This window comes from Anas platyrhynchos, chromosome 1 (assembly GCF_047663525.1).
Source record: "Anas platyrhynchos isolate ZD024472 breed Pekin duck chromosome 1, IASCAAS_PekinDuck_T2T, whole genome shotgun sequence".
Classification (NCBI taxonomy): Eukaryota; Metazoa; Chordata; class Aves; order Anseriformes; family Anatidae; genus Anas; species Anas platyrhynchos.
This window is the reverse complement of record NC_092587.1, coordinates 111,232,196-111,259,464: the sequence shown is the minus strand read 5'-3', so window position 1 is coordinate 111,259,464 and position 27,269 is coordinate 111,232,196. Positions and strand designations below refer to the sequence as shown.

Genomic DNA, 27,269 nt, shown 5'->3' with positions numbered 1-27,269 from the left:
CTGTCAAATTAAATCTTTTACTGCCCAGCTAGTAGAGCACAGAATTGTGGTTTACACTGGATTTGAAGCAAGGGGCACCAAAGAAAGGGTTAACCCTACACCTGTGTGCATGTTCATAATGTGTATTTTTTCCTGAACACATTATTAGTCTGTTAGCTCATTTAGAGACCATAATGAAGTCATTATGATGCCACCAGTATATTTTGCCAGAAAGCTGGCAATCTTTAATCTGCTTCCTCTACAGCATCTCACAAAGGAAGGGAGAAACCAAAACACTGATTTTAACTAACAATGCATTTATGTGCAGTGCTGGGTCCCAGCACATGCTGAGAAGAAAGTTCTTTTGTTTATTCCCCCCCTCCTTCAGACAGGCTTTACACAACAAGCAAAGCACAGAAGATCCCTCAATGCAGCACAAAGCCACTCCACCTTTTACATGCTTTTCATTTTCTCTGCACCTTCCTTTGACCTTTCTTTCAGATGAGGCAACCAAAGATTAAGTTGAAAATTCTTTAAAAAAAGCCGTGGGTAATGAGTTGCTGCTCACATATGCAATCCCCATAACTGCACGCTGCCAGACTCATGCCTTCTTGGAGAGACAACAATATACACTTAGCAGGGATTTGTAGGGTAAGTGTGCTAGGAAACAATGGTTGGCATGTCAACAAAGAGGATTTTCTATAGGAGTCAGGGGCAGGTAGGAGATGTGGGTGAGGACAAAGACAAAGAGGAGCCAATCCACCCCAGGCCAGTTGCACACTCACCAGGGTACATGCATTTACAAATAGGGGGGTAAAAAATACTTTTGTCAGTCCCTGCTCTTGTTCCCTATTAAACAAACCCCACTGATTTCAAGCTCACATGGATAGCATTCAAGGCAGGTGTCCATGGGAGCTAAACAAGCTGAGTTTTCCCAATTAGCAATAGCCGAGATGTGACTGGGTCAAGTGATGGGGAACAGCTGAGCCACATCTATCCATCCTGCCATGCATGAGGTAACATAAGGCTTGTATAAAAGGCAGAGAGGTGAGTAGGTTGGGAAGCTGAATCTAAGGGCAGGTAGCTATTATGAGTGTTGTCTTTTCTGAGGGGCTGATCCAAATTCCAGTCAAGCCTCTCACTACTCTCATCATCTGAAAAGATATTTTAGGTAGGAGGTAATCTTACTCTTACCAACAAAACGCTGAAAAACAGCAATTCAATGACTTTGTCACAGTTAATTGCCAGGTGTTCAAGTCTCTTGTTTTCTGCTCACTGTCAAGTCCTCCTGAAGCTTCAATTCAAACTGCTTTCCTCAGACAACAGTAACTGAGTTACTAGATGATACCCCACAGGTGTAACTTCTCACAAAAGCTCCCATCAGCCACATCCAATGGCTGATAACAACACAGCAATGTTAGCATAAAGCTGGGGCACCAGCGTACCTGAGACAACCATCCTGTTTCAAGTGGCTAATGCCTGCAGTGCAGCTGATACCTTCCTGCGATGGAAGCCTGCAAACCACTATTTCAAGACAATAACCTTGTGCTAAAGCACTGGCAGCACAGCTGAATGCCAGCAGGGCTACTTGCTTTTGGTAGATGGTGCACAGCTGCCAACAGCTTGCTGGCACGCCACAGCGATCTGAGCATCCCCTCCCAGCACACTGCTGCATCACGGCCCTGAATTATGACTCTTTTGCTCTCCTCCAGCGCATTGACGGTGCACTGGTGAGAGGGTTATCAGTGGGTCCTAAACACTGATAAAAATGGAGATGCATGCTCATGCTGAGGGAGCAGAAAGCACTGAGGGGCCAGGGGGGCACAGTGAGTAAGTGCAGATTGAAAGAGGAAGAGGCAATGAGTATACCGTGGGTTGCTTTTCAACAAAGCAAATTATTTGTTTTCTCTAAATTTATATGTGCCACAGACTGCACAGCTAGGGGACTGTGCTCAGATAAGGAAGAAGAATAGACTTGGTGTTAAAACATGTGAGCAGAACCAGACAATGACTCTCGCAAGTGGCTCTGACCACCCAGCTCACTAGTGGGACCCTTGGGTGGGCTACTTGAAGCTATAGCCTCCCAGATAAAAGGGCACTCCAGTGTGGAGGAAAGGAGAAAGCCAAGAATGGGGTCATGTTCATCCTTGATCACTTGGGACACTCAGCACAGCGTGTGCGTGCTGTTCATATGGCAAAACCCTGGCATTTTGCCACTCCCTGTGGTCACATCTAGCTCTGAGAGGCCCTGACAGCTTGTGGGCTCCCCCATGCTGAGACCCCAGTGCCTGGGCATACAGGCTCCTCACAGAGAGCCTGGGGACAATTAGATGGCTCCAGGAGGTGGTCTTGAAAGCAAATTAACTGAGACTCAGAGGAACAGAGCTAAGTGCCTGGGCCCAAGCAACTGCAAAACATGAGCAGGACATCTGCACCCCCACCCTAGATGTTTTCTGTGCTGTGTGCTTTGAACGTGGTCCCAGAGCCACTGACCAATACTGGAATTGTCAACGTGAGACAGAGGCCTCATCACCCACTCTGTGCTTAACAGCAGGGAGTGCTGAACTTAGCACTTACATGTGAGACATAAGCAGTAGATCCATCCAGTGCACCCTGAAGTGATAGAGATACACCACACATCTTCCAAGGAGTCAGTGCAGGATGAAAAACAAAACAAAAACATGATTTTAACTAATAACACAAGGAGCTCTTGTGCAGATCTATGTTATGATCACACTGTCAAAACAGGGTAGCACTTTTTGGATGTCAAGGCTGACAACCAAGCAGCTGGAAGCTCTCAGGAAAACTCAAAACCTGCCAAATCAGCATTTTCAGGTGGGAATACAAAGGGGGCATATCCAGGTTGGAAAAACAAAGCAAAAATAATAGCAGATGTATGACAGCCCTTTGGAGTACTGAAACTGGGACTCCTGTTGTGGAGCTTTGGCTGTGGCTGGGGAGGTGAGCTGCCCTGAGCCACAGCACAGGAGAGAGGCACAGCACCCTGGGCATGTACAATAGTCAGACAGTGGTGGAGTGCTGCCTCTCTTGTTACCCAAACCAAAGCAATAGATTTAGGTGCCTGAGGATCAGGAACATCAAGTTCTCTAGGATGAATGCCCTGTAGTTATCTCAGCCCACAGTTCTGGGGAACCACTTCCATGATCTTCACTCCCGTGCCCCCTGGCAGCACCCTCAAATGACGCTACCTGCCATGGATTCTACCAGCAGTCAGACACCCAAATACTGAAGCGATACAATCAGCAGTCAAACAGGAAGAGTCTTAAAAGTTCAGGGAAATGAAGACAGACCTCCTGAGGCTCACGTTGATCCCCTTAATCCTAAATCAGCTTTCTGCTATTTATATATATTCATTACATTAATTATTATTTCCTAGCGCTACTGATTAACAATAAAATTTGCACCAATTTCTTTCTAATCCTGTTAACCATGAAGCCAGTTATTACTCTAAACACTTATAAGTGCACTTACTTTTAATTTTATATAAGCTATGTATATATCCTATAGTATGAATATATACGATGTATATTAGACTTTAATTTTATATCTATATACAGCTCTTTCATTCAAGATCGCGTGAGTGCACGACTTAGCCAAATGTCTTAGTTACTGCGTCATCTGTAACATTTCTAATGCTAGTATCTCCTAGGCTTGATGCCAGGTGAGTATATGTGTACTCTATACATGTATATGTGTACTCATGCAGTAGCACAAACATACAGGAAAGAGTTATCTGTACACCAAGACTGTGTATGTTGAAAAGATCAAACTTCAGTCTTCTCCTGCAGCAAACTTGGCTAAGAATACTCTACATTTAAAAAGAAATCAGAAATGCTGCTTGAAGAATTACTGAAATGTCAAGCAGCATATGAAAGGACTCTGTTTTCATGTCTTCTCCATGCCCTAACTCCTTTCACATCCCTCAGGATTATCATTTTTTAAATTGCATTTAAAAAAATAAAATAAAATAAAATAAAATAAAATAAAATAAAATAAAATAAAATAAAATAAAATAAAATAAAATAAAATAAAATAAAATAAAATAAGCTCAGTCATCTCAAGTGGATAATTTAAATGCCAAGTTCCTGCCTGGATTCACATTTTCTAGCTCAGTATTAAATCATTGAAAACAGATTGAATGGGGTGCCTTGTTTGGCAATCATTGCTGTTCACCTACCAACAGAACTCCAGTGTGGTCCTCTTCTGCAGGCATTTACCCATTGCCTTGACAGGGACTACTCAGGAGAGGAAGAACTTTTCAGGCCTGCTGCGTTTCCTTTTGTCTCGTCCTGCTATTAAATCTCTCTGGAAAAGAAACATCAGCATTCTGGAAGCTGATACTGTAGAAAATTCTGTGGTCCTTTGGACCCCATAAGTGCCAATTCATGTTTTGCTTACAGAAGCAAGAAAATGTCTTTTTCCTCTCAAATAACATAATAATTTCTTTCTCCTTTTTGTGCACAGGACATTAAACAGTTGGACTTGTTTGTCATACAAGATCGAATTAAAGAGAGCATGACAAGTTAGTGTGTGACTTCTCTAAAGAATAAGAAAGAACTTGTGCTCACGTTCTTGCCAGCACCACCCACTTGTCTACCCTGGAAGGTCCAAGTGCCATTTCCCAAGGTGAGGACACCCTGGAAGGTCCAAGTGACATTTCCCAAGGTGAGGACGCCCTGGAAGGTCCAAGTGACATTTCCCAAGGTCAGGGTAGCTCACAGGTGCTCTCCAGTCCTGGGAATGGAGACGTGATTTGCCTCACTGTTAACCACAGCTAACCATGGCCATGCATTTCAAGGGTGGAAAAGTACTACACCAACATTCCTGTGTCTCCTTGTTCCCACGTCTCTGAGCGTCCTCCCACACCACACTCCCTGCAAGCTGGATCCACTTGTAGTTTCCTCTGTTTGGAATTGGAAAGCAAATATTCCCCTTGGTCTGCTCCCAGCATAACCACTACCAGCTCCAAAGTCCTAGTTAACTTCTGCTGCTCAGTCGAAGCAGGATGTTCTTCCAAACATGCAGCAGCTGATCCAGGGGGCACAGTATATCCTGCTGAAGAGGAGAAAAACAGATGCCAGAGTTTCAGCTTCATCAATAGAGGTAGTTGTGGTTGCAATGCTATTGCAAGCCCTCCAGGTTCAAGCATTTCCACAGAAGGCTCGTAGTGCCTGGGCAAGCCTCAGCACCTTGAAGAACCATGGCTAGCTGCACCCTGAAGTCCAGCAGCATACCAGCTCCATGCCCTTGTTATCTGGAGCTCCACAAGGCATTTCCCAGCACTCTGACCCACTGCCCCATCTGTCTCCCAGGAAGACTTTTATGACCTGCCCCAGATGTAGGAAAAGAGAAAGGTTGGAGGGAGACAGTGATGGCAAAGAAAAGAGCAGGTATTAATATCCTTGGTGATGTCTGCACTTTATTGTCCCTTTTAATTTACAGCTTGGCACTTCAGCTGCAGTTGCTGTTTCCCAGATTGCACCTGGTTTGGGAGTTAAAAAAGAATATACTTTTTGTTTGTATTGGCCCGTAGGTCAGACTTGCTTGCTCCAAAGTTTGTACTAGTTATGTATGTACATGTGAGTTTAATAAAGTTTGTTGTCTGTTTAAGCTCTGTTGTTGTCTACTCAATTGTAGGGAAGTGGGAAGCTGTCACTATGCCAGAATTTTTCTTATTGAAGTCTAACAAAACAGTGAGCAATCTAGACAAACCAATAATATGGCACCCTGTGTCCCCAAACCAGCACGCACTAAGAGCTTCATTAAAATTGATCTTGAATTCAGCAAGCAAATCAACACTCACCCAAGACAATACATTAAATTAATCAGGCACAAAATACCCCATACAGATCAGCGGGCCAAATGTTTTTCAAAAATAAGCACAACTGCAACTTTCAGTTCCTGGTCCATATCAAAGTACCATGATGTTTCACCACAAAGCAGCACATATAATTAGCAATCAATTACTCATTAAAATTGCCCCATGAAGCAAGCATGTGAGCACATACAACATCTTTAATTCCCTTTGGCTCACTGGGCTCTGGCCTGATTTCATTATAAAAGCACTTCTGGGGTGTGCGAGAAGGCAAAAGAATTGGTCCAGGCCCAGGGCCCACTTCCTTGGCTGGGAGACTTTGTGGTGGGCACAGCCAGCCATGGCCGTGAGCGCTGGCCCCCTTAATGCTCCTGGGGGCTAAGCCCTCCCTCCTGCCAGCCTCTACCATCGGCAAAACTGCCTCTTCTGCACAGGCCTCAGATTTCCTAGGTGCAGCTCCAAAGGCTGTGTTAGAAAGAGAGCGGACAGCATGGCTGCCCTCAAACTGGCCCAGCCTACTGGTGCCTGTGGCACTGGGGTAAGGCCCAGCTCCTCCTGGCTGGTAGATGCCCGATCTCCCAGACCTCAGTGCCATCCACACCACCATGAGGCCCCACAGCCGCATTGCCCAGCAAATCCTTCCACAAGGAAGGGGATTAGTGCATTTGCAAGCCTTTGAAGAGCAAGCGAGGGCACCTATGCCACATGAGAGCCCCATCCTCTGCCATTACTCCCAGTATGCTCCTTCTCCTGCCTGCTGGAACATGACCCTCAATCAGCATCCCTCACGGGCAGCCTAACACTTGATTTTCCAACACCAGGTGGGGTGTCCATATTTCTAATGTAAGATTTCCAGGACAGCCCCATGCTACATACCCTACTCCTGTGGTGCACATGGCTTTTATCAATAAAGGGACTCTCTTTGTGGGGAAACCCCAGGAGGAAAAAAAGAAAAAGAAAAAAAAAAAAAAGCTTCCTATAATCCCTGCAGAAATGAATTAACCAAGCGACGCACAGAAGGGCTGTAAAATGCACACACATAAAATAGCCTGATCGCTACAAAAACAAACAAGCAGTGTTCCTCAGGGATTAAGTGTACTGTAAGGACCCATTTCTGAGAAATTGTACCAAAAAATGAATCGGTAACTATGAATGAAGACTGTGGACATCGTTCTTTGCAAAACATGTAGTCTTAAGAAGTGTTGCTGCTCCTTGGCATGGCCCATCAAGTGGGGTTGACAAGGGTTCACCTGCTACTGGAGGCTGAGCTTGTGGGTTTGGAGTCACTGCAGGCAGCTCTGCAGAGCATTAGGCTGTGCAGGTGAGCCCCAACGTGCAAGGAAGCCTGCTCAGGCCAAGGGCTGGTAACATGGGCTGAAACACAGCCACCTAGGGAACAGGGAGCATTCAGGAAAGGGAACTCAGCCAGGTGACTCATGGTCTCATTTTATGCCACTGGCTTTTAGATAGACAAAAAAAAAAAAAAAAAAAAAAAAAAAAAAAAAAGATATATATTTATATATTGGCACCTCATTTGCTAGGAGAACAGCCTAGAAATATTTATGATTAAAAGGAGTGATTGAGCAGTGACATTCAGTGTTTCCATTTTTTAACAATTTCTGTTTTTTTTTTCTCCTTTTTTTCTTTGTGGTCTTTGTAAAAACACCAGAATAATAGCAATTTATTAAGAACTGGCATTCACTCAAAATAGTTTCCTTAATGTGAATGCTCTTACTGACATTGTAAAATTTATTTACAGTTTCTCTTTTTTCTTCTGTTCATTGTTTGGATGTACCATAAGACACCAATAAAAAAGGTTATTTATGCTAAACAGATGTACTGTGAAAAGCCAGATGCAACATGGATGATAACCAGCAGCTGAGCAGGCCCTGGCAGATAAGTTGCCTTTGACTATGGGTTTCCTTCATGCCCACCGCTGCTGCAGCAGCTTCTCTGTCACTTACACAGAGGTAACCCAACCCACTGACTTCCAAAGTCTAAGGAATAAACAATAGCAAAAAGAAAAAAAAAAAAAATAAAGTGTTTAATACAAAGCAATATGAATGCCCTAAGATAGTCTACAGAAAGCTGAAGTGCTGGATTTACCTCAGACATATTCATCTCCAGAGCTGGTCCCTCTGGGCCAGATGGAGAGTGTCCTGACACTGCCCAATGCCTGTAGACACAGCAAACACATCATCTTTTCCTATTCAGAAATTGTGAGACAAACACAAACAGCATTCTCACATCAAGATGCACTCAAACTGCAACCCGTGGTGCCTCAGGTGGACGCAGGCCCACACTACAGTGCTTAAGATCAAGCAAGGGACAAACACATGAAATCACACAGTGCTCAAGGCTGCCAGACACCAGTTCCCTGTGCAGTCGGTGAAGAAGGATGCAGGAGGCACGCTACAGGTGTGCTGTGCTGGCTTCACAATTTCTTCTCCCCTTTGACTGCCTTGGGAACCAGGGCCTGGAGAGTAGGTGGTCTGAACCACGCATCACTCTCTTGGCCAAAGACATCAAAGTAGGCAAGCAGGATACAGCTGGACACTCCTACTTTCTCCTGAATATGAGTGGTTCCTCTGGCTCTCCCCACAATTCATTCCATTGACATTGTTCAGTTCTCATCCTATAAAGCATTCATTTAACTTAGAGGGGAAGAAAAAGTCAATTAAAAGGAAAAAAAAAGTGCAACAATGAATTTTTAACATATTGTCCCAAACAGAAAGCTGGACCAGGTGCAGGCTCATGATTAGGATCAAGTGATGGGAAGAGATCCAAAGTGTTCAGCTGAGCTGATTGCAGAGGCCTGGCTTTGAAGGCAGTGTACAATAAAGCAACTCATTAATAGCTGGACTTTCACCTTCCTGGCAATAGATGAGTCATGCATTTGAGAAGGTCAGTGCCTTGGATTTTAAGAATGGAAGAGAAGATCAGGATCATTTAGTCTGTGTTACACGGGACACAGAATTTTCTTTGAGCATTAAGGTAGCATGAGGCTAACACTTCTGTCTTGTATACTAGTGATTTAGTACTAGCACTGGCCAGAAGGGAACCGCTGACCCAACCAACAGCTAAGTGTATCAACAACGGTAACAACAGCACTTTGCTAAGATCTGGGTATTTGTTGCTTTTCTTGTGTTTGTCACTTTTTTCATCTGCAGCCAAGCTTTCCAGTTCGTAAAAGAGATTCCATAAGAGCAATCTGATCTCTTGTTTACAGGATAGTCCCTGTCTTTGCATTATCCCTAAAGCCCCAGATCAGCAATGCAATTAACCTTCTGAGAAATGCTCTCAAAAGCACAAGTAGTCTCACTCTTTTTCAGCACATCACTTGCTGTCAAAGCATCAACAAAGCAAGAGAAACAGTTCTTTATGGTACGAGGTAATTTGAGCCTATTAGGGGAGCAGCCACAAGAACATTTTGATTGCTATTTTCAAAGCAAAGGGAAGCAACTGCTTCATTGCATGATTGGACCAGGCAACAGAACCCCACTGCTGTAAAACTGGGCCATCTTGAGAGCTTCACCCTGTGTCTGATGGGGAACGTAATCAACACATTTGGCTTTTGAGGGAGACACTCATAAAAAACAAGAATTCTAGTGTATGGCAATATGTTTGACACGTGAGATGCACTAGAGAGAAGAATGAGGGGGTTGTTGGGAATACCAGAGTAATGTGGGGGGGAAAAAAAAGCTCCAAAATAAGCTGTGGAACATTTCTATATCCTACCTTGCCAGCAAGCACTAGCCTGCTCTCAGAATAGAACTGGTTTTAAACGTGTTAGCACGTTGCTTGGGCAGAAATGGTTGATAAATCTTGAAGCCAATTAAGGGGAAAAAATAGATAGGACCAAACAGTGCTAGGGCCTTCCTCTCCACAGGAAAGAAAGAAGCATCCAGAGAAGCTTCCAAATAATACATTTAATATTCACATACCTCTTCCGCCCACTCAGTGTGGGTGCACTGGAATGACTTTGCTAGCTTCTATTATTTCTCTTGCAAGAAAGATCCTTGTAAATGAAAGAGAGTGTCCAGGTGACAGAGTTCCATATATTCACAGCTTTGTATCTTCTCGTTCAAAAAGCTTTGCAGAGAGAAAATGCAGATCAGCCTCCAAGTTGCATCTTCTTTCCTGAAGTAGTCTTTTGGCCCTTTTTCTCAATACTAGGTTTGGAAGACATCTCTACCCTCTTGAGAGAGAAAAGAAAACCATAGGCTTTCCCAGAATAACCACATATACACAAGCTTCCCTTCCCTAGAGGAGAAGGAGAAGGACTCAAAACCTCTAAGATTGTTTTAGAATTCTTATGGCACTTAGCCAGAAATTTCAATAAGAGTTCATGTGGCCATAAATCAACTGAACTGGTCAATGTGCAGAGACAACTGACCAAAAGACTCACCCAATGCTAGATGATTCACATTTCTGAGAAAGCCAGGAAACTAAAGATTTTGCCTTAAAAAGCAATGGGTTCCTTAACTTTTCTTAGAGTCATAACATACTGCATGAACTTTCATGATTACAGGGACCAGCATAGCTGTATTAATGAAGAAGCTACTTTGAAGTGTATGTAGATATTTCTTTCAGTGCTGGCAAAATGACAAGTACACACAAGGTGACCAAAACCTCAACATCCTACACACTTAGCCAAAAAAATCTTGCACAAATATTCTCATAAACTCTTCCGCTCTGCTAAAAGATAAAGACTAGAATCTTTTTGTCTGGTATATCTCCTATTCCCATGGATTTTTATGTCAGGAAACTCTATATTTGTCTCCTTTCAAAATGAGTTCCTTTTCTCATGACTATGGAGGCCATTTTTCTGAGGCAGAACTAATGATTCTGCTTGTCTCAATTTATGTTTTAATTGTAATCGACTTTTAGAGTAAGCAAGGCTCTTCTGAAAAATCAGTAGTCTTGAAGACATATACACTCCAGATGGATGTACAAAGGGATTTTGTGGAAGTGATATCTTATCCCATTTATTTTTAAGGAATAAATATAAATATCAGCAGCAAGTACTAGGGACTTTTAAACATGCTGAAGTATCCTGTATTCTGATTAGATTCTTCACTGCTTGTAGAAATGCTGTGAATTGGGAAGAGGGGACTTTCACAGTGAGAGTCTAAATGTGCTTGGCTGCTCTTAGATGGCAGACTGTTATCCTTGACTCTGCTGTCCTTGTGTAGAGTACCTAGTGCTGTATTTTAAACATTTTTGAGGAAAACATCCTTATGCTCCCCTCTCCATTCAGCAGAGTGTCAGACTCAAGTTTCCAGATAATCTACAGAAATCGATCACTTATAACATCAGTGGTCCAGAGACTAAAACAACTTTTACTTCAGTTTTAACTAGGAAAGACAGGTGTTGGTAAATGTCCTAGGTAGATCTCCCTTGAAGAAGTGGCTGAATTATTTAAGCAAAGATATCGGCTAGCTCAATGTCACATCTCAGTAGTGTAACACACAATCCAGCAACTGGAGATGCTCATGGAGTCTGTAAGGCACTCTCTGTTCAGTGACCCCATGGTAAAATGATGTGAACAGGAGATGTGCACTAAACAGCAGAGTTCAGGCCCACACCATATGACAGATGACCACAATGTGCATGAAAGTAGCTCAGGCTTAATGTCTGGGCATTACCTCCTTCTGAGGTATTCTGTTTTTTGGTAGACCAATACCTAGATCATCCTGGTTTACAGCAAATGAAATGCCTTCAAAGAAGCTACTATTGGTCCTTCCTGGGTTCTGCCTTACCTAAAAATCAAAACACTGAAGACATCCATCTATGAAAGCTGTATCCTCCACTGGGTCATCAAAGCATACCTTGAGCACAATTTTTGGCAGCTGGGTTGTATCATAACACAAAACTTTACCTTACAGGCAGATAAACTGACCAGTTTGTAGACAGATTGTTAGTAGATTGACAATTTTAGGGCTTCATGCAGTGATGATGCAGGACTTTGTGAGATAACTTGAATGCCTCTATTTATTTTAAACATGCTATTGAACCTCTGGTTATAATGCTTAGGAAACAGCAATGCAAACACATAGGTAAAGAAGCAAGGAGTTTTACAAAGCCACACATCAAAAACTGAAACTTCAAAGATCAGCTTCAGAAGAGCCATGTTGATTTATAGGAGATGGCCCACATGTATCTAATGCAATCTACTGTCCAGGAAAGACATCTCGTATAAGGTAGTTGCCCAAGACAACAGAGCACTCAGAGTCAGTGACCATACAGGGCGCTCCCAGTTCCAATATTCCAAAATTCCTTGAAGCTCCATGAAAGACCTGGGGCAGAAAGCTTAAACTTTTGCAAAAAAAAAAGTTCATGCTCAGCTGGTGACTATAATAGATAGACACTTTGGAGTGTTTTTATTTTTAAATGTTGCTCTCCACCACCATGAAGCTAACCAGTTTGTAGGAATCAACAAGTCAGAGTAGGCATCTCTTGCTCCATGAACAATGTGGTTAGCTCTGCATTACAAGGTTTCACCAGTGCTTTTTAACTACTGTGTGCTTTTCTAAATTGAAGACCAGACACACTGGTCAGCAAAATGAAAAGACAGAGCCCCAGGCAGCATTCAGTTCATAAGTACCTGCCAATTTGTTTTGCAATTGCACTGTTATTTAAAAATGACAGTGTTGAATTAAAAAAAGTTTCAGCTGGGTATGGAACTTTGCAGCTCCATGGCAGATCTGCCAGGGCTCTCTATCTGCCAGCCCATAAAACATTTTGTGATTGAACATGCCAATCTAAATTAACTGGATTTAAGGTCAAGTGGCATTCACAGCTGAATGTGGTGCAGAAACCCTGAGAAGGAATAGCAGCAATATCCCTTATACCTGTAAAGCATAATGAAAATAAAGAAATAAAAATTCAAAAAAAAGGAAAAATCCACTCGCTGTTCTCATGTTCTTTTTTATGAGGTTGAGCAATATTTATTTGAAAACTGTAAAACCACAAGTACTTGGCATCTGCCCTCTTCGATCGCAGCATAGTTTAATGTAGGGCAGGGGCATCATTTAGCTGCTTTTAGCAAAGTTAAAATTGGCCCTTTGAATCATTACATTTTTTCTCTGAAACCCATCTGTACATGGATATGCTGAGCCACCACTTTATATATAAATATATATATATATACACCTTCTCACATTTTTTCCTTGACTTTCCAAAATTGAGGAGAGGCAACTGAAGCCAATAGACCAACCATTGGCAAAAATGACTGAAATGTCATCAGCATACAACGTGGCCACAGATGTATCCCTTTGCTTCCTTCTACCTTAGTTTGCAAAAATGTCTGCTTGCCATCCAGCTCAAACACAGGTACTGAAGCTTGATTAACATCTTTTTAATAGATTGAGATCATCATATAAACAGTGCTTATAAAAGGTCTGATGTGGAGATTCATCATTATTTTATCAGGCCAAGTCCTGACATCATTGCAGTTTTCCACTGAGAAAATGATCTTGGCTTCAACAGCAGTTTTGTCTCATTAAGGGCTGAACCAAAACGCACTGAGGCAGGACTTCAGGATCTGTCCAGAGATGATTTACTCTTAGGACAGACAAGTTGTACTAATGAGTTTCACCACAAAATAGCTTTGTTTCAATTTCATCTATCTGCCACATCTAGGCTACCCTATTGCAGGTTGGCCAGCCTGCACAGCTATAAACAGTGAGGTGGCCTGCTCTTTTGTTCAAAGGGAAGGCTTTGTTAATGATTGGATCTAGAAACAGATGATCACTCGACTCATAGCTGCTTGGTGCTTCTCCTCTTAAAAAACTATCCTGGGCCATGGATGATCTCAGTGTAAAGAGCTCTTCCCACCTGGGTCTTCACTCTCTTCACAGCTTCCAGCAGGGCAAAGGGTATGACCAGAGTGCATTTGTATTTTAGCAAGTACCAGCTCCTGAATGGTTCTGTTCTCAAGAAAGTCATTTTGTCTAAGGAATGACCTTCAACAAGCGAATGCCATTTAATCTAAGTAGGTCGCTTTGTCAGCAACGCTACAGTTTTAATGGAAATGTTTCCATTTCAAGACAAATGTTCCATACCCTGATGGTTGTGGTACTGTGTTTGGCACATGGAGTCCTAAATTCAAGTCACCCAGATTGAAGCGCAGTAAAGGTCTGGAATGAAAAACGTCAGCGCTGCTTCAGGCAAAGCAGGGACTTGAAACCAGATTTCCTGCATGCCAAGCCAGTAACTCAACCATCAGGCTTTGGATCACACAGGTCTTGTCCATGGGCCAGCCAACCCTGAAAGCAACTGTGGGAAGAAACTTCTAGTCCTGTTCTAATCACTGCAACTGGAAGCAAAACGACTTTGGATTTCATGATATCTGGCTCTACAACCTTGTCTCGTTATGAGCTATTCCAATACAAGCTTGTTCAGTTGAGGGCCTGGATCACTTACGTGATTTCTCCCTCGAATCCTGACAGAGATGAGGAATATTAGTGCTATTTTTTTCTTGTCTTATAACATGTTCGCTGCATGGCTTCCATCAGATTAACTCGGACTACCCAGGTAGAAACAAGATTTTTATTGTTGTTGTTGTTAGAGCTGGTTAACCAAATCAATGAATTTCAGTTATATCGCAACTATTTCAGTATGATGGAAATTTACTAGTTTTCAAATATTTCAAAAACACACGACAAAATCCATTAATATTGGAACACCTGGTATTAGAAAAACACAGCCATTAGAAACAACAAAGATGAATTCTTGTAGACACAGGTCTATGGGTTCTATGTTTGTGCTTTCTAGTAGAAAGTAGATCCTGCATGGAATGAAGAGAAAATCATCCCTGTTTCTGGGTGACTCATGTTTTGAAGTGCTTCCATCCTAAGTCCCTTTGTCCTTCTGGCTGAAGAATTAGTCAGAGTGACGCACAAATTTATCACTTCTAGTTGCATTGCAACAGTCCAGTGCATCTATTCTGGAATAGGAGAGATCATGAAAGTCACACAGATGATCTCTTGCATGAGATTTCCAGGTACCAATAAATTAGAGAGGCCAACACTTCCACTGCATACAGATCTTAGCAACAAAAGTGAAGCTAGTTTTCACATATTTCTTTTTCACTTTTCCACTCTATGCATTTGTTTATGTACACGTCCCTTTAAGAACTGAATTTCGAAAGCATGAGATACTCACATTCATACATAGTTAGTGTCAACTGAGCATATTTAACACTACTAAAATTGTCAATGTCTCAATAACAAAGGCCTAAAATAAAGTACATGAAACTCAAGCAAAAGAATAAAGAGTTTAGTTTATTGCAAGCAATATCCATTTTTAACAGCAAACCCTGATCATAAGAATAAATATTTATCTCCTGAGATATTTTGCGTCACTGGATAAGCAGAAATATCCCTTTGCTATCTAAGAATGAATAGCATTAGGTGAGCTGCTATAGTGTTAGTCATCTTCTGTGCTATGTTGAATGGGACAGATGGATCAATACTTTGTGCATGAGGTAGAGTCACTACTCATTTATTTCCTGTTTATCTGCCAGACCAGCTAAACCACCAGCTAATACACAAAAGAAACAAGACAGTATAAATGGCTGACAAACTGGCTGGCTAATGAAAACCAAGCACTACTTCACCCAACCTCACAACAGCCCCTACACAGCAGCACTGGGGGTGCTTTGATTTGGCCCACTGCGATACAGGGAACATGCCAAAGCCAACTTGGTTCTTGCTTGCCACAAGCTCCCTGTACAAGGTGGAAGTCAAGGGGAAGCGGACAGTGCTGTTAGCAGTATATTGATGGATCCTTTCTTCTGTCGATTCTGCAAGGTGAGTCACCAGAGACTCCAAATCCCACCTACAATCTCATTAAAGCTCTGCAGCATGGTAGTCAAACAGTGTCACTTTGGAAATGAAAATGAAGACCCTGGAACTTCAAACTTATCTGGATATGGAAGACAAAGTTATCACGTTTACTGAGCCAGTGTGATCCACTTCCCTTTAAGCCCTACCTCTCCTTTGAGTCATAAGCTTGGGAAATAGGGGTGGTCCTCATGTCCAGCTGGACTTGTCGTGATCTCCATGGAATCACCCCATCCAGTTGATAATACATACCCAGAGTTACCCCCAGGCTTTTGAAAATGTCTGTCCTTCCCCTAAGGTTGTGAACAGGACTCCTCAATGCTGAAAGGTTCACAAATTGCCTGGGCTTTTCTCACACAAAATGGGGTTATTGAGCTATTCCCAATGGCTCTACTAAACCTGTACTACTATCCATACTGGTAGTACTAGCCTGTATCTGTACTGCTAGCCATATTCTCAGTGACAGAAGGCAGCACCGGGACCACCTGATAGTCTCAGAGAGATCTAAGGCTGGGTTGGCCCACCTGGCTCTACGTCCATGTTAGAAGAGAGTACAGTGGTCTTGTTTTTCCTCCACTGGCTGACCTTCTCAATTTCAGAGGTCAGTTGCCTCCCCACACTCTCTGCTGCATGTAGGCCCACATACCATACTGCTACCATGAGAAGATATTCAGTGACACGTCCAAAATATCAGCAGGCAGCACAGACAAACAATCAAGCAAAATATTTTCTCTCCCACGCTAGGCTCCTACCCCGTCAGAAGCAGCTTCCAGGCCACCCACCTACTTCAGGTTCTCCCGCCTGTCCCTTGCATCCTGCATGTCCCTCGTCACCCATTCCTGTTCCTCTCTCTCAGTCTTACCCAGCAAATACCTAACAAATTCTTGTCAGTGCTGGAGAGTTGCACAGAGCTGATTGGCAACTGGCAGGTATTGAAGAGAGACAGCTGCAATGGAAAGAAACAGTAAGTCCATTAACAAAAAAAAAAAAAAAAAAAGTCATAGTGATTACAAAATTTAAGGCTACTCCAACATACCCGGGCTATCACAACATACCTGGTCTGTTTTTACAATGAGAAGCTCTGGTATCAGGAGAAAAACGGCACCAGAAATTGAAAGGGTGGCCAGCAGCCAAGTAAGAATATACAGACACTTAACACTTCTCTGTTAACAGCAAGGGCAGCAAAACTATAAAAGAGTAATTGCTAGTTCAGTGGGTTTACAGCACAGAGAAAGCTGTTGCTTTTCTGTCAGGATAGCTGTAAACAAAAAGCCCTTGAACAAAGGAAAGAGACAGAGCGATGCATGGATTTTCCTGAGGTGGCAGCAGCACATCTGTAGGGCTGGGCCAGGACATCCACCACCTTAACTCAGAGGGCATCCACCCTCCTGGGCAGGGAGAAGGGCAAGTGCCAGAGCAAACCCAACAGCACTGCTCTGCAGGGAAGGCAAGGAAGGTAGCCAGTGGTCTGAGTGGGAAGGAAACCAAGGAAAGTCAGCTCCTCAGACACAGGAGACACAGAAAAGCTTGAGGATGCCAACACAGATGAGGTGGTGATGAAGGGGAGAGGGGGTGGGAGGAGGGAAGACTCAGCCCAGAAACAAGATCTCCACAGCTGGCCAAGACACTGATCCCAGCCACATGATGTCTGTGTGGGAAGAAGGAGCAGGAAACAGGGAAAAGGATGGTCCCAAAAATACCTGGGGGACATGAGCAGGAACAGGCACCAAGATGTAAACTCAGGTGTGCATCTCCAGCTGGTCTGGTAACACTTTGTGCACACCCACCAAGCTTCCTCCACAGCCAGCACAGGTCAGTTAGCCCCATCTCCACCAGGGTACAGGGAAACCACCCCCTATTTATCAGGGCAAGAAAGCACACATGGGCAGGGCTTGATAAGTTGCTCTACTTTCATAGAACTTAAGTAATTAATTTGTCTTCGTCTCTATATTGTGAGTTGAATTACCCATAACAGGTTTCATCAAAGGGGTGTAGCATCCCAGAGAAAACAAGACTGACTCTGGATTCTTCAGCTACAGTCAGACAGGACTAAAAATGTTAAATAACAAACAAACAAGCAAGGAAACAAACAAACAAACAGAAAGGTCCTTAAAGTTTTTTGGTTGCTTTAAGAGTCCTGGAAAAAATAGAAGATAATTCAGGGAAGGAAAAGAAAGTTTATAAACCGTTGAAAGTAAAAAGCCAGGCAAATAGTATATGAATACCAAGCCAGAGTGGGACTCACGTCTAGAAAGCAAGCTACGATTTAATTATTTGCTGTTACTATAATTTGAGCTGACTTTAGTAGGCAGATGACCTCTCTATAGTGTTTGTCGTATCCTTGCAACCTCCCAGTTAGCTGCTGCTGCCAATATCTAGCCCAGGTGGCTAAATGTATAAATCAGCTCTTGACTTAATCACCAATTATTTGAAAACCTTTTGTATTAAAACTGTATGTGCAGAGACTTTGTAACTAAATAACATCAACAAAAAAGGTCTGGGGTACTTCTAACCATTTTGTTGTGCTTCCAGGTTAGAGAGAGAGAGAGAACAAAAAAAAAACGGAGGGGGAATTAAAAACTAACATTAGTCCAAACCCTTAGAGAGCAACATGTAACAGCTTGAGACAAGAAAAGTATGCAGAACTTGGCACTGAGCATTGTGCTACAAAACAAGGAACATACACTTGAACACATTTCCAGATCTCCATGCAAGAAAAATACCTATTGCCCAGAGTGGGTTAGCTGAAAGGTTCCCAGACTGCAAGACACATTTCCCAGAGAAAGCCTTTAGCCAACACCCAACTCTTGAAAATGCAAGAGGTAACCCTGGGAGCAGATCCCGCTCACAACGTTGTGGCAGGAATGGCACCTAAATGCTCACAGACCATGTCAGAGGCAATATAGCAGAAAGCAAGTCTGCTTTGAGAAGTTAGATGCACATACTCCCGTGATAAATGCATCCAGGACCTAGAAGAAATAGACAAATGAATACTTACATATTAGTTAAATACTTATTTATTAGTTCCAGTATTTCCTGCTGTCCTTTTTGACCACTGCTAATTGAGATTCAATCCTGCTGCTCATGGCCACTGTGAATCTGTTCACAGCTTTGTCACAAAGTAAGCACCTTGGCCAGTCTCACCCAAATCTCAGGCTACCACCCACCCGGGTCAATAAGGAACAGCAACTTTTCTCAGCCCTATGATTCAGTCACTCTGATTTATGGTCCTAACAACAACACAAGAAAGCGGTTTTTTTCCTTCCCCATTTCTAGCCCATCTTAGCTTTTGAATACAGGCCTTACTGAGAGGCAAATCCCACATATTTCTGAGGCCTCACACGCGGTTTCTTGCCTTCTGTAAGGAATAATGCTGATATCCTTGAGCTCCTTGTCAGAAAAATGAAACATTTGGGTCATTAGCAGATAATATAACAAGTTATGTGGTAGCAACAGACATCTTAATTATGGATGCAAAACCACCACTGAGAACTTGTGGGGAACAAAATTTGTGCTGGTACATGACTGCTCCACTTCTTGTGTGAAATTTATAGATGTGGTAAATATGTTCCTTGGACCACAAGAAAATTTCAGTTCTGGGTTCCTTTCAGAAGAAAAGAAACCTGAGAAGACCCAAACATTTGCCATCTTGTTTAACATGGTTAGTGTAGATATTAAATGTGATTTCAAGTCAAGAGATTTTTCAAAGACTCTCCAGGTGCCATGCCAGAATGGGCTTAATGTTGGGTCAAACTGCACGAACAGAGGTGGAGTGAGACACTTTACTGGAGGAGGTTGTTATGCTGCCTCTAAGGAAATTGCCTCAGAACTGGGATTTCAAGACAGGCGTTAGTTTTTGGTGATTGTCCCACTGGCAAATATTGCCAAGCAATAGTCAACACACACCAAATTTATCCACGAGGAGTATTTTTTCGCCCACATTGTTGGCATTGCAGGTTTGAAATCCAAGGCAACCAAGGGTATCAGTAGAGGAGCATGAAGATCTACGGCCTGCCAGAACAATTCTTAACATTCACGGCCAGCTCCTGTGAGATTTACATGGCTCCTTTCTGGGGTATTTGCTAGCCTCTCCCACCACATCTTACTGGGGACACACGGGGCACAGAGCCTCCAGAAAATCTCTTGGGCTACCAGTACTGCCAGAGAAATTAATCTGGCTTACAATGCACCCGGGTGCTGACTCCAAGAGGCTCTCAGGAGAAAGAGGGAAGCCAACACAGGCCTCTGCCATGAGAATACTTCTCACAATCTGCTCCAGCAGAAGTAGACCAAAGGCAGCTATTTCATGGCAGCTTCCTTCTTTTCTGGACGCTGCTTGGGACACATGGACATGCCCATACGCACAGGATGAGTAATGCATGAGCAGCCCAAGAGCTCTCCATGAGTATGAGGGATTGTTCTGGATATTCCAAGCTACAGCTTACTGAGCAGGTTAAGGTCATTTCAGCCTGCCAGGCTTATAAGGGTGTGTGCCACATTTAGAGCTTAAAGAGCATTTATCAAAAGGAGCAAGCATGAAGTTCTTGTTGTCTACTTGGTGTTCTGATCAAGCCTGGGCAAACTGGCATCTCCTACAATGTGGTTGGCTGGGAAGCCACAGTCCTGACCTCCTTCCTCTGCATCTCAGAATGGGTGATAGCTTAAAAACATGAGTTTGAGAGAAAAAGACAAAAGCATCTTTACTCCAAATGACTTCTATATGGGATCCCTAGGCCCTAGCTCTAAATTAGGGCAGAAGTTCATAGCCACATTTATATGTCAGAGAAATTTACTCAAGGTCTAGCTTAGGTCTCAGTTGTGCTCACCTGGGGATGTTCCTCAAGCAGGTGATAGCAGCAGCTTATGGAAGTAGCATAATATCAAACAAAAACAAAGGCATAATTAAAGAGAGGTGTTAGAGACAAGAGGTGTACATGTATCTGCCCTGCACATCACAAGCAGCTGTGGTGGTGCCTGAATAACCCTAAACAATCAGGCTTTGGGTCTGGCAGAACAAAGCTCAGCCAGAGCTAACTTCAGTGTTTCACTGCCATTCATTTTTCGTGATCATCCAATGGCTCACAACTAGGACAACTAAGTTCTCCTTCAGTGCCCTCCATTTCAAGCTTTTAGAGGGTCTCAAGTGAGCTATCAGAAACTAGACCCCCTCACTATGCAGTGATGTTAGCCAAGTCAAACATGAACAGAACTGACAACTTCAGAGAGGTAAGGAAATACTACGGGAAATACATCTACTGACAGCTGAAGGGGTAGGTCTGAATTCATAAATGCCCCAAAATGTCATAATTCCCTTTCTAAGATTCACATTTAACTAGGAACAGTAAGAAAATCCATTTTATATGCTCACTAAGCAGTAAAAACTATTGTGAAAGAATGTGAGAGGGATTATGTGAGATACAAACACATTTTCTTAGCCGTGTAGTGTTCATGCTAGTGTATCAAAGGAGTTACTCAATGAATTTGCCATGCCAATAATTTTTCCTTCATTGTGCAGGACCGGAGGAACTGCAGTGCTAGAGGAAAGCAAAATTCAGATTTTCAATAAAAGGGGAGGTTCTATTATTACAATGGGCAGCTTGATCTTGTCTCCTCTTAAATGTACATATTGTGCTTTCTACAATAGGCCCTGATCGTGGTGGGGCTTTCAGATGCCTTAAAAATAAAACAACAGAAATGACTAGCAATTAACAGCAAATTGAATGGTCCCCAAAATTACCCCCTCATAAGTCTGACTACTGTATCTAGCAGTAATGGAACAAATATCAAGAAAAATAAATTACTTAACATCTGGAAAATAACAGATTATTGAGCAATAAATGGGACAATAAATCTAGTCAAGAAAGATACGGCTGCCTTTTTTGACACAATAAAAAAAAAATGACTGCAATATACTTTAAGCAAGACAAGTATTACAGCTATATTAGGTTCTCAGTAAAACATTACTTCCAGTGCCAAATATATTTTGTGGTTTTTTGTTCATGTGTGTGTGTGTGTTTTGTTTTTTGTTTTTTGTGTGCATGTGTGTGTGTTTGTTTTTAATAAAAATTGAATCAAAAATTATTTTGGGGGGGCAATAAGTAATTTTAAGATCAGAGCTGCTAAAGGATAGGAAAGAAAAAGTAATAAAAGCTAGCACCATGTAAAATATAGGGCTAGCAATGCATAAGAGGTCAGTGTTAGAGCATGTGCTGTTTAACAGTGTATTTCATTTTGTGCCATTTAGATCTTTCCTTCACTCTCCTTGTAATACCAATTGAAATTTTCCTGAAATGTATTGCTCTGTGTTGATATTTCCATTGTCTGCAGCTGAGGTTCAGAAGGGAGGAAGAAAGGGAGGGAGCTATTTATTCTCTCACTCTATAAATTGAAATAGCTTCTGAATTTTTGCATAATGCTTAGCTCTTTTTAATCATGACCTGGAAAGAGAAATTCAGAAATGAGGAATTCAAGCTGGTATTACCTTACCTCACACTTACATTGCCTTCCTCAAATTACCAGCTATAAATCCATCCAGAGCAAGCTCACAACACAGCAAAACACTTATGCATATGTTCAACTGTTGGTCCAGCCAGTAGTCACTGAACTTAAGTAACTGCAGTTACTCTTGGAAGCCTTTTGATATTAACAGGTTGCATTAGCTAGTGAGAAGTCTCTCCTCTCTGCAAGGTCACAAGAGAAGATGTCAAGACATCTATCACCTGTGAGAGAGAGAAACTACTGCTGTGGATTTTGTAAGTAACCACTGAGAGGAATTGGGAGTATATAAAAGTAGGTGAGACAAAACTGCAGTAATTGCACTGTAAAGAACAACCCATCCTTACACTGTCCTGGAATGAGAGTCCTCAAAGATGTGGTCAGTGTGCAATCAAGGCTGAGCTATTTTTTACAACTTGAGAAAGAAAACCTTCCACAAAAGGATACACCAAGCCCCAGTGTCTTCTTTCCCTGAAGGGAAAAAGTGATATGTGAATCCCACTATGATAAAACATTCAAAAAAGAAAAGCTGTGTCTGTTTTTCCTCTATTTATTAATAATTTGATTTATGGGAGTTTCTAAAAATAAAGTACCAAAACTTATGACTGACCAGTGCCCGATGGCTTTCTTTCTCATGTGGAAACTTGAAAGTGATTCTTTAATTATTCTAGTATGTAAAATTCATCAGACTATTGGCAATAATGTAAACCACTCTGCTCCACAGGGATAGTTATTTGCTTTTTACCAAACTAAGATGGGTAGCTGGTGAAAAACAAAAATGTAAGGTCATTTGGTAGCAACATAGAAAATGAAAAATATTCCTTGTAAACTTAAAGAGATACTGTCAGGATGGCTAGGCATGTTAGGCTGCTTTGGCAGCTGACTGAAATAAAAGATATTTTTGTTGGCTTCTTACAAATACAGCACTGCCTTATCCATGGGACTCAAAGCAAGAATGGCAATATATTATTGACACTTCAGTTAACTAGCAGATCATGGTAAAATCTTCATAGCATTTCAAATCAATCGGAAATAGTAACCGTTTCTAGTATTTATTTGTAGTAAACCTTAAGTCTGAGGATGAAAAACTTTGTAGGCCAAGTGAGATGTTTAATTTGACCAAAAGGGAAACAACTCAATTTTCTTTTAAACAAAATTCAAGCGTACTCTGAACTATTTGTTGCTCTGAATTTCAAATACGGGAATGTTTCAGTTTAGGACAGTTGAAGTGAAATGTTTCTCTTTTTTCTATTTGGGGCTTGTTTGTGTTTTTGACTAAAGGAATTGGGTGAATTTGACATGACACTTCATGAAGGATGTGGGAATGCTAAACAGAAGTAAAAAGAGGGCCTGAGAATGATCCTGCGGTTGGCAGAAAAAACTCTTGCAGTGGCACGCTTTGGGACCTCATGCTATTCAGCTCACGGGAGGAGAAGATGGATAAGCCATGGAAAATAACCGAATCTTTTAATCCCCATCACCACAGACACAGCAACATCCAGTGGCTGGGAGATGGATCAAGATGGTCAGGAGTGGTTCAGGAAGAAGAGAAACACAACAGCACCTGAGGACACCTGGGATTCAAGGATCCGCAGGCAGGTGTTTCACAATGGCCCAAGCTGGGACTTGGCCAGAGGCAGCCTGGATGTCTCAGCCCCAGTGCTAAGACAGCTCCCACTTACCCACAGCATGCTGGTGCTTGCCCTGCTAGGGTCCATACCCAAACTCATCAGCATCCCTTCCTTCATATTGGTGTCACCTTGCAGAAGCAAGGATGAATTGCTGCATCTGCTGTAGCAGCTTGTTTTGTGGGTTTACACCGAGTTAGAAGTGTCTATATGGTCAGGGAATACATTTAAGCTTCTGCCCAGTTTCTGTTCCTGTAGCCATGAGCCATGTGCATGACCTTAACTGGCTCCTTCCTCGTGTCCTTTCTGTGATGTCAGACACTTGCCTTCTGTTGGAATCCGTGTGAGCATGCTAGTAGTACATGATAAACTTAATAACATTCAAGTTTGTGTTTTGCTGGAAGAAGAAAGTGGGGAGAAATAGAAAGCCAGTTGCTTTAAAAAAAAAAAAAAAAAAAAAAAAAAAAAAAAAAAAAAGATGAAAATGGAGCAAGGAGTGGCAAGGAGTGGGTTTAAGACTCAGTACACACAGATCGGAAACATAGAACAGCCCAGGTTGGAAAGGACCTCGAAAGATCATCAGGTCCAACCTTTCCTGGAAAGGGGAGTCCAGATGAGATTATCTAGCAGCCTGTCCAGTTGCATCTTGAAAACTTCCAGTGATAGGGAGTCCCCTACTTCCCTGGTGAGGCTGTTCCAGTGATGGACTCTTCTTACTGCAAAAAAATGATTTCTTATATTAAGGTGAAACCTCTCCCACTAGAGCTTGTACCTGTTGTTCCTTGTCCTCTCCATGTGGAGGAGATTGTTGAGATGTGGATGTGGAGATGTCATCTCCTCAAAAAAACTGCCTATCCCCTTTTGTAGCCGTTTTGTAAGCATTGTAGAACTGTGATGAGGTCCCCCCCAAGCCTTCTCCTCTCCAGGGTGAAAAGACCCAACTCCTTCAGTCTTTCCTCAATAGGGCAGGTTCTCCACCATTTGATCATCTACAGGGCCCTCCTTTGGACCTCCCCAGTCTGTTCATGCCTTTTTTGAACAGGAAATTAAAAAAAAAAATGAGGGAGCAAGACAGAACTTGTCATCTAAAAACACAGCGTACCTACCATATGTAGGGCATGCATTTCTGCCAGCATAACTCTGAGGAAGTGTTTTCTCCCTCACACATTGGGATTGCTTTAGCCACAGGGGTTTTAATTCACCACTGCCTTGAAGAAAGAAGTGGATGAATACCACAGTGGTAAAAGGCTCACTACTCACAAATCCCAAACTAGTTTGTGATTTGCAAAACCTCAAACTCCTTGAAGTTCACTTCTTACTGCAGAGTGACTCACTTTGTATAACAAAGTCTCAGTATAATAAAACCTGGATTAAGCTATTGTAGCTTGTAGCCGAGCCAAATCACTTTGCCAAGTTCCTCTTAATGCTTTTTAAATGAAAACACATACAAAAAAAAAAAAAAAAAAAAAAAAAAAAACCAATCAAAAAAAAAAAAACACCAAGAACAAGGGTCAGTGCAGCATTTTAAGACAGAGCAATGCCCTGATGATGTAAAGAAATTCTGGTGCCTCGTTGCCTTTGAGAACTCAGGCACTGTTATTCAGTATGTGAACAAATTGTTACTTGCCACCTCGAGGTGAATGCTTCAGGTGCTTTACTATCTTTCTGCTCCAGATGTTACACTACTGGACCTCATCAGCAAGAGCTCCTGAGTTTACATTAAAACAAAACAAAACAAATAAACAAAAAACCCACAGCAGTTATTTGGAGATAACAGCCAATTCTGATAAACGGAAAACGTAATTCTGAATCTCCCCTGATTGCACCTGAATGAGACTGAAACATGTTTTTTGCTTTACTCCAGACCTGTCTCAAGCTCCATTCCAGTGCACATCCAGTTCAGTGAGCTCCTGCACATACACAGAGCAGCACTCAGTTGCTCATACCTACAGGCCACCAAACCCAAACCCCATATAACCAGCACCTGTGCTTCGCTGCAAGAAATGTCTCATTAGGTAGGTAGGCTGCCACTAGAGAAGCCCTCTCTTTATCGCAGAGCAGCTTAAGATCTGCAAGAAGCCTCGCCCTGGACACCTTAGAACATCTCTTCTTTCTTTTTTCCTTTTTCTTTTTCCGTTCTCCTGTATGCACACACTGTTCTAACACTGGATAAGGTTCATAGCAAGAACCTGCAACACGCAGCTGAAACTGCTGAGACTTCATTTTCTGTGTGAAAAATGTGTAAAGCTTTCCCATAAAATAACAATTCTTACCTTTGGAAGTACCTCACTCCTGCTCTAGCTGTGGGAGCTCAGCAGTTCCTCTAGACCTCTACAGGGTTGCTGGGAGTGCACAGAGAGCTTTAGCCAGGCCACATGCGATGCCAGGGTTATTTTGTCCTTTCATTTGCCAAAAGAATGCTTTTTATTTCTCTCATTGCTCGCTCTCAAAAGTTTTGCAGGGAACACAGATCCCTGTTAGGGTATTCATAGATCCCTCTTACAGCAAATTGGCTGAACAGACCAGAAGGAATAAATCAGAGGCAGGTGAAATCACCTGTATAGTATGTAGGATAGGTTCATTCCCAATTTATCTATAGACATAAATTTTCTTTTTTATGGCACTGATGCTCTGGAATTTCCAGGAATATCCTCCAGACCAAACAGGGCTGGTGTTCAGGCTTTAAAATGGATGCCTACATGAACAGAGCCTTGTTCTCCTGAAGTTCACCCTTCACTAGAGGCACCCTCCTTTCCACAGCAGAAGGAATGGTCAGCAAGTAAGGACAAGGGCTTTAAAATAGACTTTATCGCTGCGAGGTTATTCTTTTCCCTCAGGCATCACGGAATAGAGGCACCACGAAAATGCTGCCTTGATGTTTACAGAGCAAGGCCCCAGCTGTCAGTCGGTCAGCTTGCAGCTAGCCCAGCACAGACATTTCTATGCAAATGGAGCAGGCCAGTGCCTAGCATTAAATGTACAATCTCAGTTATTCCTTTTTTTAATTTGCTGCAGAGAAGCCTGAGGTGACCAGCCAGATGGTAAATTATTACCAGTTTGGCACCAAAGCCTGGTTTGGTCTCCTAATAGAGCATTTGTCATGGTTACATATTGTATCATGTTCTAATTTATAACACAGCTACGCCCATCCGCGAGGCCAGATTCTGCTCTGAGTTACACAAGAGTAACCCCGTTAACTTCAGCAGCGCTAAAGACACAGGAAAGAGCAAAATCCAGACTTTGCTCACCAACATTTCAAAAAGCCTTCAGATGCACCTAGAAAAAAGTGCACACACATTTCATTTGCTGAGTCTAGATGGTGTGAATGGGAAATAGAAACTCTCTACAGTCTTACTTGGCACAATCTGAATTCAACAAAAAAAATTCTTCATTTCCAAAGCAGGATTTTTCTCTTTGATGACACAAACAGATATTCATTAACTATATATTGGAAGTCCCCCTTCTGATACAACAAAACCAAAG

At 42.3% G+C, this 27,269-nt stretch overlaps 1 protein-coding gene across 1 annotated transcript in view; it reads right to left on the bottom strand.

Annotated features, from left to right (window-relative positions):
- Positions 1-27,269, bottom strand: part of KCNE2 (potassium voltage-gated channel subfamily E regulatory subunit 2) — a 106,626-nt gene that overhangs the window by 46,427 nt on the left and 32,930 nt on the right. The gene's annotated exons all lie outside the window — the stretch shown is intronic.